The following is a 15103-nucleotide window of genomic DNA, read 5'->3' as shown; positions in this document are numbered from 1 at the left end:
AGAATAAGGTCTTTTCTTTTCTTTTTTTCTTTTTTTTTTTTGAATATATTTAATTTAAATTCGAAAAGAAGAACATACTTAATTCACATAAACGTAAAGTTTCGAATAAATAAATTAATTTCAAACTTAAATAAGAAATATTAATATACTTTTTAAACAAAATAAAATGAATTTGGTCCCCCAAAAAAAAGTACGCATTTTTGAATGATATAATAAGTAGAAGTTCAATTCTAGGAAATTTGTTTTAGGAAACTAGCTAGTTTAGGCGCCTAAAAATCATTGAAGTAAAACCATAAGCTCTGATACCACTTTGTAACACCCCGACAATTCTCTCTTTTCTAAAATAACCTTTTAATATAAACGTAGAGAATTATCAAGGCATTATCGCCCGTGTGAAAACGTAACAGCTTATTCAGAATTTTGCAGCGGAAAACATAAAACTAACTTTAGGTTTATAAATAATCGATTACAGGTTTAGTCCCAAAAATCAACCAACGAAAATAAGGAAATATAAATAGTATGACAAGTTTAAAGTCCAATTAAGCAAACCCAAGTCAACTTAGCAAATCAAAACTAAATACAAGCTCTCTATTCCCGATCCCAATGATGCAACATCTTCAAACCTGCAGATGGACAATGCTTATTGATCCTTAGAGACTGCTCACCAAAGATTGGGTCATCACAGGATCAATAAGGCATAGCCATGATCAACATGCACAAGCAAAAGCACGTAATCAGCAAAGCTGAGTACTACATACTAAATCAATAATAATCCTAACATGATTCTATTAAACGAACAACCCTAACATGATACTAATGAACACAAACAAGGGCAGACAAAACATGATAGTTTGACGACCATACTTGACCAGACTAGACTAGGCTAGACTTTTAGCAAAAATATTATTTTAGTTGAAATAGACAATGGACCGAGTTGACCATCCAGAAGTCTTCACTAAGGAAGACGAAGTACGGGCGCGACTCCGTAACCTCAGTGACCTGCGATATCGAGGAACATTTAAATAAAAATAGGACACGGTGATCAATCCGGTCCGAATTAAAGGCCATGGGCTACCACCATGAACCCCAACTCCTGTTTGTCCGTCACTTCAGACGTGCACAGTCTAAAGCTATTGCTATTCAGTTTCAGTTTACATGATTTACAAATTGAGATTCCGTTATGACTCAACCATTACATAAGACAGACAATTCACATTTGTTCACAACTGTTTTTATCTTGGAATTAAGTAAGTGATCATAAAAGCATCAATCAAGACTCATTCCAACTTAACCAACCTTTCCTTTAACCATGAGCAACCCTGTATATGGGCATAGAGTTTCAACTTACTAAACAAGGTCCTCCGCCCTTATAAAGTAGTGAAAAGATAGAAAGGGAACAACAACCAATTGATCCAACCCAATCATATAGAATAATCTAGTGTTCCCAACCAACATGTTTGTATCAAACATCCATACTAACATGTTACAGTTCTTATAGTGCAAAATAAGTTCAATAAGTTTGTCCAACAGTATTAAACATGCACATTCCATATAACCAAGTTTGTCTATAATATCAACATCACCAAGTTCAACAATAATATCAACATGATTTCAACAATTAGCACACATTCCAAGCACACAGGTATGTACGTACCTTGTGTAAACAAACTGCAAGACCACTTTAATAATTCAAAAGTCGCCTACGGAGAATTCTCCACCTAACAACAACCAATATAGACTCATATCAATTCATATTGAATTTTCAACAACATTAGGGAGCTTCAAACCCTTCCTAAACATAATTAGAACATTTTTCAATATCGAAACTTGAATATTTGGTTTCCTAGCATCATAATTATTATATTAATTATTGAAATTCGTTGAAAACTCTTCGCAAACATCATACTTTAAATTTTCAGCAATATAACTAATTTCAAACTACTCCCAAAACTTTGAAATCATAAAAACAATAACTTTAATAATTTATAATCATTCTACCATGATTTCAAAACTATTAAACCTTTAAAACCTTAAAATTTCATGCTTTAAATAATTAAAATTCAAATTCCAATTCAATTACATAATCTGAAAATTAATAATTTGATTATGCAAAACGTATAATCTGAAATTCATAATTAAATTATAAAACTATAAAATTTAATTCAAGAAAACATAAATTAAATTAATTAAACATAATTAAAACATTAAATTAGCTTAGGGTTAGGAGTAAACCAAAAAGTGAAGGGAGGAAGAGCTGACGGCGGTTGGTGCAGCGGCACGGCGATGCCACAGTGGCAGCGCGGCGATGGGTGGTGGCGCAGCAGGGTGACCGAAGGTGGCTGGTGGTGCAAGCAGGAGGAAACGCACGCAGAGGAGAAAGAAAAGGAGGGGTGTTGATGCTTCGCGAAGGAGAAGGGAAGGGGCCAACGGCCGGTGCTGGTTGGTTGGCGGCAGCGACGGGGTGCAGGTGGCTGTCGCAACAAATGAACACAAGCATTAAGGAGGAGAGAACGAAAGGGAGAAGGAAAACCGAAGGAGAAAAGGAGGAAGAAGAAGTTACCGGCGAGGAAGGTTGCACGCGACGGAGGAGGAGCGTCTGAGGTGGTTGGCCGGCGGCGTGAGGGACAACAGCAAGGAGGGCGGCGGTGGCTGAAGCAGAGAGAGAGTTTGCTTGCTTTTCACGTGAATTGGAGGAGAGGAGAGAAGAGGGTTTTTTTTGGCTTTCTTGATTTTACGTGAAGTTGAATTATGGGTTGATAATATGGGTTTTCTTGTTTTGGGCTTTGTCAATTTGGGCTAGGATTAGAATTGAGTTTGTTTGAATCCAAAACCAGTTAATATTGTTTTCCAAATTCAATCGAACGTGTTTTCGCAATTCAAATTCTTTTCAACATAAAATTCTAAAATTATTTTTTTGATTTCATAAATCGTTGAAATATTTAGAACGTATAAAAATAAATTACGTTAAATATATATTTATTACTAAACTTCATAAATTCTATTTAATTATAAATAATATACGTTAAAATATATTTAATAAAATTTATAAATTTACGGGGGATTACATCACCGGATTAAATGAATCGGAAATTCATTTAATAGCTTTTCGGGAATTAGTTTTGGAAAACGCATTATACGATACGACCTTGCATCGGAATCGTATATCGTATCACGAATATTCGTAAGCTAGGCGAAACGAATAAATCGTATCGTACGACGGTGATTCGACGTATACGAAACGATAAATAATATCCGGAACGATATTAAGTCGCGAATACGAAGAGCAGCCCACGAGCCGAATGCACGAGGCATTCAAGGCCCATGGGCGCTTGGGCGCTTGGTACGCAAGCAACAAAAGCACAACAGCGTTGGCCCATAGCCGAGCTGCTGCAACAACAATAACGCGCGGCCCATGGCCCAGCCGGCTGCATGCTCGCGTGTGTATGTGTGTCGCGTGGGCTTGCTGGCCGGTCGTGGCCTTATTGGCTTGGCCAGTTAGTAGGTTATACTAATAACCTACTCAACGAAGTTTTCCTAACACAATTCAATCACACTCAAACCCTAGAGACTCAGAGAACCCTAATTCTCTCTGTGCCTCCAAACTGAGTTCTTCCCAAAAGCAAACACTCTTGATCGATTGTCTAAGCTACGATTATCAAGACGGATCTGATCGTGTCGGTGAACCAAGTAGAGGAACGACAAGTGGAGTTCTAAGTCGTGTTCATTGACAGATTACTGAGGAAAACACGTTTCAAACGTAAGTATGCTTAATCTGTGCTTTATACATGCTTCCTGGCTTTGGGGATTGTTTCCGCACATGTTATTATGTTTAACTGTATTCCCCTATAGTGGTATCATGAGCCTAATGTATTCAAAGCATATTTTAGCATGTTTTATTTTTTTTGCTGTTGTCGAAATTTTGGGAATTTTTGTTGTATTTTCGGATTTATTATGAATTATTGGATGAATTGTGTAATAAGGTATGATTTCAAAAAGGTTCGGTTTTTTCGACTTTTCAAACCCTAATCTGATTGAAAACGATTTTCTAAGATCAACTCATGAGAACGGAATTGCAAAAACAGGCCTCGAAGTGTCATTTTTTGGGCGTTTTTGTTAATTTTTTAATAAAAATTAAAAGTGTCGGAAAGTAATTCAATTAAAAGTTCAACCTAAACTACTCGGAATTTCATGAAATTTTGACACGATGACACTGGGTATATTTTTAATCTATGGTAAAAATTTCAGATTTTCCGATAAGTACAAACCCTAATTTTGCTTTTCCCAAATTCGTAAAATTTAGATCCTTAATTGATTTTTTGAATATTTTAGATCTAATAATTCGGTTAATTGGGAAAGGGAATATAATTTCATGGGTCAGTGGCTAATTTTAAAAATTATTGGATTAAAATTTTGAATGGTTTCGTTAATTTTAATTGCACTTAAACCTAATTATTAAAATCTGAAATTTAAATGTTTGAAGAACGATTTAAAGTTTTAGATTTTATTATTTAAAAAGTTCAAATTTTTGGTTGATTCGTTCGTTCTTAAAATTTGAATAATGTTAGCCTTGATTAAATATTTTACGAAATTGGATTGTCGTTAAATTTTATTAAATCGTAAAAACCGTTGTTTTTCGAAAATAAAAATCGTAACTTTTTATGAAAAATAACATTAATGCAAAGTTCGTGAAATTAATTTTTATTAATTAAGTTGGTCCGTAGTACGAACCAAAGGCACGAACACAAGGGTGGGGTGGACGTGTGGCTCGACGAGCCATGCTGGCTGCCTATGCCGAGCCGCAGCGACGCGGACAGCAGCAAGCGAGCTGCGTGCCGCGCGCGCGCTGGGCGAGGAAAGGGCTAGCAAGGCAGCGCCTTGGCTTGCGAGTGCTGCGATGAAGCAAGGCACGAAGCCTGCGACGCGCAGCGTGGCGACGAGCACGACGAAGCGCGCACGGCAGCGACGAGCTGTGGGCACGCGCGCGCGCCAGGCTGCAAGGTATGCGAGCTTGCTCGTGTGTCTCGTAGGCCACACAAGGGCGGAATGGGCTGGGAGCAAGCCTAGCCCAACCATGCACTTAGACTTTTTTCCTTGAAAATTATTTATTTCGTTGGGCTTAACATGATTGCATTAATTTGGGCTAACGGGATATTTAATTTAATATTTTATTTGCTTAGGCCGGGCCGCGAGTTTTAATTTAATATTTTATAATTAATTATCTGGAATAATTATTGGTTTGAGTGGGAGCCACTAAATGAAATTTAAAATGAAATAATTATTTTTAATTATTTTGGTAGGTCGCATTATTTTAATTAAATTCAATTTTAATTAGAATAAAGTCTAAGGATTAATAATTTGGAAATTGATTAATCTTTTAGGACGCGTTTAAGTCAATTTTAATTAATTCACGTAAATACTTGCATAATTATATGGGTCATTCGTTTAGCATACGAATGGGTGAATGCATAGAATTTATGTAATGCAGGTACTCCAAGTGACTAGTATGGCCATTTAGGATAGTTAAAGACTGTCTGCGTACCGTTCTATCTTTGAATGTAAAGTTTTAAATATGGTCAGCGTACCATGGAAATTTTGATGTAATTTTATTATTTTCAAGTATTTCTAAGTTTAAAACTTTAAGTTAGCAATTGAACGGAGATTCAAGACGATGCCAAGCTAACAAGATGGTGATGAAGATTGGATGCTTCAAGACAAGTGTTTTGGGCCATACTAGTTCACCAATTATTTACGCTTGAATGTATGTATGTATGCTTTGCATGAACAGAACTATTAGTCATCTTGCATTCTAGTCGTCTAGCGTTTTCTATGCGTCCATCTTTATAGAAAACTCCGACCAGGGACCATTTTCAACTTTTGACATTCAAGTTCACTTGATAGACATTTCTTAGTCACAGGACTGGTCCCGACAGTCTATCTTGAATATATCATCAAATTGAAGGGACTCATCATTTAATAAACCACAAATTAAATGGAAAAATGAATTCTATTCATTAATGTGAATGGTTAACCAATAACGTTTTACAAAGTATTAAACTCTAAAACTATTTAAATAAGGACATCAAAGCCATTCTCCAACATGCTTGATTCCCATAGCTGTAGTGTGCGAGTTGTGCTGCAGGGGTTTAGTTAATGGATCTGAGATGTTGTCGTCAGTTCCAATCTTGCTTATCTCGACTTCTTTTCCTTCAACGAACTCTTGTAGAAGGTGAAATCTACGAAGTACATGTTTGACTCTCTGGTGGTGTCTAGGCTCCTTTGCCTGTGCAATAGCTCCATTATTATCACAATACAGAGCTATTGGTCCTTTAATGGAGGGGACTACACCAAGTTCACCTATAAACTTCCTTAGCCAAATAGCTTCCTTTGCTGCTTCATGTGCAGCAATGTACTCCGCTTCAGTTGTAGAATCCGCAATGGTGCTTTGCTTAGCACTTTTCCAGCTTACTGCACCTCCGTTGAGGCAGAAGAGAAACCCAGACTGTGATCTGTAATCATCTTTGTCGGTTTGGAAACTTGCGTCCGTATAGCCTTTAACAATTAATTCATCATCTCCACCATAGACCAGGAAATCATCTTTGTGCCTTTTCAGGTACTTCAGAATGTTCTTAGCAGCAGTCCAATGTGCCTCTTCTATGTCTCACTAGTATCTGCTTGTAGCACTGAGTGCGTACGCAACATCCGGGCGTGTACATATCATAGCATACATTATTGAACCAATCAATGATGCATATGGAATCCCACTCATTCGTCTACGCTCATCTAGTGTTTTTGGGCACTGAGTCTTGCTTAGAGTCATTCCATGAGACATGGGTAGGTAGCCTCGCTTGGAGTCTGTCATATTGAACCTTTCAAGCACCTTATTGATATAAATGCTTTGACTGAGTCCAATCATCTTCTTAGATCTATCTCTGTAAATCTTGATGCCCAATATGTACTGTGCTTCTCCTAGATCCTTCATCGAAAAACATCCCCCAAGCCAAATCTTGACAGAGTTCAACATAGGAATGTCATTTCCGATAAATAATATGTCGTCGACATATAATACTAGAAAAGCAATTTTGCTCCCACTGACCTTCTTGTATACACCAGATTCGTCTGCGTTTGTGATGAAACCAAAGTCACTGACTGCTTCATCAAAACGTATATTCCATCTCCTTGATGCTTGCTTCAATCCGTAGATTGATTTCTTAAGCTTGCATACCTTTTTAGCATTCTTTGGATCCTCAAAACCCTCGGGCTGTGTCATAAACACATTTTCTGTTAAAACGCCGTTTAAGAAAGCGGTTTTGACATCCATCTGCCATATTTCGCAATCGTAATATGCAGCGATTGCTAACATTATCCGAATAGACTATAGCATTGCAACTGGTGAAAAAGTTTCATCGTAATCCACACCGTGGACTTGCCTGTAACCTTTTGTAACCAATCTAGCTTTGAAAACTTCAAGTTTCTCTTCCTTGTCCTTTTTCAGTTCGAAAACCCATTTGCTTCCTATGGCTTGGTAGCCATCTGGAAAATCGACCAAATCCCAAACTTGGTTTTCAGACATGGAGTCTAATTCAGATTGCATAGCTTCTTTCCATTTCTTGGAGCTAGGGCTCGTCATAGCTTGTTTGTAAGTCGCAGTTTCATCACTTTCAAGTAATAGAACTTCATAGCTCTCGTTCGTCAAAATACCTAAGTACCTTTCCGGTTGAGATCTATATCTTTGCGATCTACGCGGGGTCACATTTCTAGATGGTCCTTGATTCTCACCAGATACTTCTAAAGATCTCTGAGTTTCATCCTGAATGTCATCTTGAGCATTCTCTAGAGTTTGTTGTTCGACTCGAATTTCTTCGAGGTCTACTTTTCTCCCACTTGTCATTTTGGAAATGTGATCTCTTTCCAAAAAGATACCATCTCGAGCAACAAACACCTTGTTCTCAGATGTATTGTAGAAGTAATACCCCTTTGTTTCCTTTGGATAGCCCACAAGGATACATTTGTCAGATTTTGGATGAAGTTTGTCTGAAATTAATCGTTTGACGTATACTTCACATCCCCAAATCTTAAGAAAAGACACTTTTGGAGGCTTTCCAAACCATAACTCATATGGAGTCTTTTCAACAGCTTTAGACGGAGCTCTATTTATAGTGAGTACAGCTGTATTTAGTGCATTTCCCCAAAATTCTATTGGAAGTTCGGCCTGACCCATCATTGATCTAACCATGTCTAGCAAGGTTCTATTCCTCCGTTCCGACACACCGTTCCATTGTGGTGTTCCAGGAGGAGTCAATTCTGATAGAATTCCACATTCTTTCAGATGGTCATCAAATTCATAGCTCAGATATTCACCGCCTCTATCAGACCGCAGTTCCTTAATCTTCTTGCCTAATTGATTCTCTACTTCACTATGAAATTCCTTGAATTTGTCAAAGGATTCAGACTTATGCTTCATCAGGTAGACATAACCATATCTACTGAAGTCATCAGTGAAAGTGATAAAGTAGCTGAAACCACCTCTAGCATTTGTACTCATTGGTCCACATACATCTGTATGGATTAAACCCAATAGTTTAGTTGCTCTTTCTCCAACTTTAGAGAAAGGTTGCTTTGTCATTTTCCCAAGTAAACATGATTCGCACTTACCATAATCCTCTAAGTCAAATGGTTCTAGAATTCCTTCCTTTTGAAGTCTTTCTATGCGTTTCAAGTTAATATGGCCTAATCGACAATGCCACAGATAAGTGAGATCTGAATCATCCTTTTTGGCCTTTTTGGTATTTATGCTGTAAACTTGTTTGCCGTGATCTAATAAATAAAGTCCATTGACTAATCTAGCAGATCCATAAAACATCTCTTTAAAATAAAACGAACAACTATTGTCTTTTATTAAAAAGGAAAACCCCTTAGCATCTAAGCAAGAAACATAAATGATGTTTTTAGTAAGACTTGGAACATGGAAACTATCTTCTAGTTCCAAAACTATCCCATAGGGCAACGACAAATAATAAGTTCCTACAGCTAATGCAGCAATCCGAGCTCCATTTCCCACTCGTAGGTCGACTTCACCCTTGCTTAACCTTCTACTTCTTCTTAGTCCCTGCGAATTGGAACATAAGTGTGAGCCACAACCTGTATCTAATACCCAAGAAGTTGAATTAGCAAGTATACAGTCTATAACGAAAATACCTGAAGATGGAACGACTGTTCCGTTCTTCTGATCTTCCTTAAGCTTTGGACATTCTTTCTTGTAATGGCCTATTCCATCACAATAAAGACAGCTTGATGTGGACTTGTCCTGCTTTGTCTTCTTTCTTGACTCAGCATTGCCCTTGGACTTTCCACCTTTCTTGAAGGGTCTCCCTTTAGCCTTGAGTAAATCTTTGGCTTCACAGTCGAGTACTATCTCAGCCTTTCTGACAAGGTGAACAAACTCTGAAACTGTTTCTTCTCTTGGTTCACTTAGGTATAGTTTCTTGAAGCGACCAAACCCACTGTGCAGTGAATTGAGCAAGATAGAGACTGCCATCCTTTTGCTTATTGGTATTCCTAGCAGACTTAGGCGATCAATATATGAAAGCATAAGCTCCACATGGAATCTTAGTGGGACGCCTACCCTTTGTTTAGTGCGAATGAGCTGAACATGAGTTTCTTGGACCTCCATCCTAAAACACCTGTTAGGAGAACCAACCTTTAGACCAGACATTGATTCAATCAACTCATGGACGTTTAGGTCCCTGTCCTCTGTGTTTCCACGACAGATATCCCTCAGATTCTTGATGAGGGTAAAAGGTTCATAAGCTACAAACCTTCTAGCCCATTCATCAGGGATATTGTTCAGCATGAGACTCATAACCTTTTTGAGATCCGCATCCCAGGCGGCAAATCTTTCAGGGGTCATGTCTCTGGCATAGTAGCTTGGAATGGGATGGAACAGTACATACTCAAGTCTATTGAGTCTGACTACTTCAACTAGCTTAGCTTCCCATTCAAGCAAATTTGTTAGGTTCAGCTTGACCATAAGCTCAGAACCCATGATGATGTTTTGATTGTTGTTTTCCATAGTTAAAACTACAATTGAAAAAGAATAAACAAATAAATAACCATTCACAGTTTCTCTTAATAAACTTTAAATTCTAGCAAACATGCATAATTTATTATTTATTAACCATTTTATTCAAGTTATGTGTTCCGGCAGGTGTGAATAAAATGATTCCAAGATCCTTAAATCATTGAAGAATTAAGCACATTATGTATTTAGACTCAATTCTAAAATATTTTAGGTAAGCAAAGCCTTTGCTAATAGTCTAGAAACTACTCTTGGTTGATAGGTACGTCTAAGAACTTTTTAGGTAAACCTATCTCATTTGCCACGACGTAAAAGGACTCCTTACTTATATCGTTGAGTTTCACCAAAACTAACATGTACTCACAATTATTTGTGTACCTTACCTCTTTAGAATCAATAAGTAACATCTCGCTATGGCGGAAAACTATTACTAAGATTGATGTAAAGGTTATCCAAGTAAGTGTTATTTTGGCATGACACCTTTTAACTCAATTTTAAAGTTTGGAACTTGACTCTTACTATGCTGGTTAGATTTTAAGTGAACTAAAATCCTTAATCATGCAACATAATCAAGCCATAATCTCATGCATAATTAAGACATATTTGAAGCAATAAATAACTTAAAACATGCATAAGATATAAATGTGATCTAGTATGGCCCGACTTCATCTTGAAGCTTCAACTTCAAAGTCCGTCTTGAAAATGGATTGGAAACTCCGTCTTGAATTTCACTATGGGAGGTGCCATTTTCTTCAAATAGGATAAGCTATAATTAAACTAATTACAACTATTTGATGGTACGCAGACCAATTTAAAGCAATAAAATTTGGTACTTTAGACCAATATTACATTCAAATTAATGGTACGCAGACCATATTTTCTATCCTATTTGGGTCATACTAGTCACTTTTCAATAACCTGCAAAACAGTACATATACAATATATACCATTCACGTACCCATTCATTATCATGAATGGCCCACATAGCTGGTTAGTAGAACATATTATGCATCACATAAACATTTGCAGCAATTAATCAAGGCTTCCAATAATCTACCAATTATTCAATCCTTATTAATTCTAATCAAGTTGTTTTAACCTTAAAGGAATGTAGACCTAATCAAGAGTTTATGACTAAAACGCTCCCACTTAAACCAATAAATTTACATGCTTTACTAATTTTAAACATAAAAATGTATTTCCTAGTCTAACCGGAAACATACAAATTTAATTAAAATTTAAAACTCATATAAATTTATAATTGAATCCTTTTAATTTATTTCAGTTGAATTAATTAAATGAATTTAAATTTATTCAAGGTTTTAATTTTAGTAAAATAATTAGTATAAATTAAAATTTATAATAATTAGATTATTCAAAATTAAATTCCGAGAAAACAATTTAAATTACGAATTTTAAAGTTAATTAATATCGTTTCCGAACTGAAAATTCAAAATTAAATTCAAAACGCATCAATCGTAACACGACGAGGCACTTGGGCTTGCGCCCAAGCCCCATCGAGTCACGAGGCATGCACACCCCATCGACTGATCGCTAGGCACGTACGAGCAGGCCACACGCATCGCAGCCATGCGAGGCCACGCTGCGCGCAGCCCGCATTGCACAACGCCATTGCCCTGCTCGCTGGGCAAAGCAGCGCACGCTGTGGCACAGCACGCTCGCTGCCCACACGCGACTGCTCGCCTGGCACCCGCATTTCCCTTCGCCCCATCGCCCATCGAACCACACACGCCCAGCTTCCTTGCTTCGCGCGCGCGCCTCTTCCTTGTTGCTCGTTGCATTCGTACCGCATGGGCGACGAGCTCCTTTTATCGTCGTCGCATGCCCGCACTACACAACACCCCTTAAGGGTAACACGTAGCGTCCTTTGCTTTGTGCGTGCAACAATTATGAGCGAATTTCATAAAAATTAAAACTTTTTAATTCAAACTTATTGACAAATTAATAAAACATATTAATTTCATAAATTTAGAGAGAAAAATCGAAAAATTTTTAATCAATTAATTTCCGATTATTATGGATTCAAATCTAGGTCATAAAAAATTTAAAATTTATCATAAATTAACAAATTTTATGGTGGTTTTTAATCATGGATACCTAATTAAATCGTCAATTAATTATGAAAATCAAATCAATTCTAAATTATTCGAATTTCAACAAATTAATTACAATTACAAATTAGGTTTTTATAATTAACAAGATTAGGCATTCAAATTTGTTAAACATATACAGTAGGTCAATCAAAAATTCAAGATGTAACAACAAGAATCGCAAATATTTAAATTTAACATCTTAAAATTACAAACTTTGCATTCGAAAAACTAAAACCCCGAAAAGTCATAGTTAGGCTTCGAATTTGGGAATTCTGGGTTCGGCCGAAAAACAGTATTTTTGTCAAAAATTTAGAACGCCTTTTACATGCGGAATTGACATAAAAACTACTCGATTTCGTTGAGTAACGAAGAAACTGCCAAAAAACTGCGTACATATAATTAAATAAACGCAAATTTGCAATTAATTACAATTACGAAAATTAATCACTTCTTTTAATTCCTTGCAAATTTATAAAATTTTACCATGTTAAGCAATTATTATGGAGTTAATTAGAGGCTCGTGATACCACTGTTAGGTTATGATACATATAAATGAATATAAATCATGCGGAAAAACCATTAAAGCCAGGAATCCAAATTAATTGCCGCATAACAATTAGCATAATTTTAGGATGCATACTCTTTGTAGCGTGCCCTCCCTTGCTGCGCCCGAACCGAACAAGAACAAGTCTTTAGGACTCCAAGTGTCGTCCCTCCGTAGAAAGTCCACAACACGTCCTGATCCGCCTTAGGTTTGACTAACTAGAATCGCCCTTAAGGTATTGTGTTTTTCGGCTATTATGAGGCAAATAAGTGACTGAATTTATGCCTAAAATTCTCTTTGAATACTTGAAAACTCGTTATAAATTGTGAGCATTAATCACCTATTTATAGGGTATGGAAAAGGTATTGGAAGCCTACTAGGAAACGAATTAATTAACTTGAATTTAATTTAAACTCTATTAATTAATTTATCCAGTAAAAATAGGAATTTAATCTTTAAACGAATCCTACACGATTTAGGTTTCGTACGCAAGCACAAACACTCACACGAGCATGACCCGCATGCGCGCAGGCCATGCCCGCGCAAGAGCCCACGAAGCTGCCGCAGCCTAGGCACGCGCTGGGCCTGCCTTGTGCTAGGCCTGGCGTGGCCTTGGGCTGTTTGTGAGGCGCGCCACGCTTGCTGGAGGTGGGCCTGGCTTCGCGCTGGGCCTTCGTCTAGCAAGCTCATCCGATGCGAATTCGTACGATGCGCTTCCGATTATTTTCCCGATTCCGGAATTCATTTCCGATACGAACAATGTTTAACATTTCCGATTCCGGAATTAATTTCCGTTTCGAACGAATATTTAATATTTAAGTTTCCGGAATTATTTTCCGATTTCGATAATATTTCCAATTCCGACAATATTTCCGTTTCCGGCAATATTTCAGATTCCGGCAATATTTCCATTTCTGATAATATTTTCGATACGTACCATGTTTCCGTTTCCGGCAACATCTACGACTTGGATAATATTTATATTTCCGATACGATCCATATTTCCGTTTCCGGCAATATCATCGTTTCCGGAGTATTCATTTATTTGCCTTTGACGATCTCAGCTCCCACTGAAACCAAGATCCGTCGATTCCGAATATCCATAGATGGAGTATTTAATGCCATTAAATACTTGATCCGTTTACGTACTATTTGTGTGACCCTACGGGTTCAGTCAAGAGTAAGTTGTGGATTAATATCATTAATCCACTTGAACTGAAGCGGCCTCTAGCTAGGCATACAGTTCACTTGATCTCACTGAATTATTAACTTGTATAATTTATACTGAACCGCATTTATTAGACTTACCATTAAATGCATACTTGGACCAAGGGCATTATTTCCTTCATAAGTAACACCTCGCTTAGGCGGAAAACTATTACTAAGATTGATGTAAAGGTTTATCCAAGTAAGTGTTATTTTGGCATAGCACCTTTTAACTCAATTTTTAAAGTTTGGAACTTAAGGCTCTTACTATGTTGGTTAGATTTTAAGTGAACTAAAATCCTTAATCATGCAACATAATCAAGCCACAATCTCATGCATAATTAAGACATATTTAAAGCAATAAATAACTTAAACCATGCATAAGATATAAATGTGATCTAGTATGGCCCGACTTCATCTTGAAGCTTTAACTTCAAACTCCGTCTTAAAAATGGATTTGAAACTCCGTCTTGAATTTCACCATGGGAGGCGCCATTTTCTTCAAATAGGATAAGCTATAATTAAACTAATTACAACTACTTGATGGTACACAGACCATATTTAAAGCAATAAAATTTGGTACTTTAGACCAATATTACATTCAAATTAATGGTACGCAGACCATATTTTCTATCCTATTTGGGCCATACGAGTCACTTTTCAATAACCTACAAAACAGTACATATACTATATATACCATTCACCCATTCATTATCATGAATGGCCCACATAGCTGGTTAGTAGAACATATTATGCATCACATAAACATTTGCAGCAATTAATCAAGGCTTCCAATGATCTACCAATTATTCAATCCTTATTAATTCTAATAAAGTTGTTTTAACCTTAAAGGAATGTAGACCTAATCAAGAGTTTATGACTAAAACGCTCCCACTTAAACCAATAAATTTACATGATTTACTAATTTTAAACATAAAATTGTATTTCCTAGTCTAACCGAAAACATACAAATTTAATTTAAATTTAAAGCTCATATAAATTATTATTTGAATCCTTTAATATATTTTTAGTTGAATTAATTAATTAATTTAAATTTAATCAAGGTTTTAATTTTAGTAAAATAATTTGTATAAATGAAATTTATAATAATTAGATTATTCAAAATTAAATTCCGAGAAAAATTAAATTACGATTTTAAATTCA

The 15103-nt window shown here is 36.5% G+C and overlaps 1 long non-coding RNA gene across 1 annotated transcript; it reads right to left on the bottom strand.

The window, feature by feature from the left end:
- Positions 1-435: 435 nt before the first annotated feature.
- Positions 436-1874, bottom strand: LOC130461892 (uncharacterized). The gene is made up of 2 exons (XR_008921855.1): positions 1655-1874; positions 436-657 (listed from the first exon to the last, which is right to left on the bottom strand). It is a non-coding gene; the product is annotated as an uncharacterized lncRNA (long non-coding RNA).
- Positions 1875-15103: the final 13229 nt, after the last annotated feature.

This window comes from Spinacia oleracea, chromosome 5 (genome assembly GCF_020520425.1).
Source record: "Spinacia oleracea cultivar Varoflay chromosome 5, BTI_SOV_V1, whole genome shotgun sequence".
In the NCBI taxonomy this organism is placed as follows: Eukaryota; Viridiplantae; Streptophyta; class Magnoliopsida; order Caryophyllales; family Amaranthaceae; genus Spinacia; species Spinacia oleracea.
Note: the sequence above shows the minus strand (reverse complement) of the source record. Positions and strands in the feature narration are given on the sequence as shown.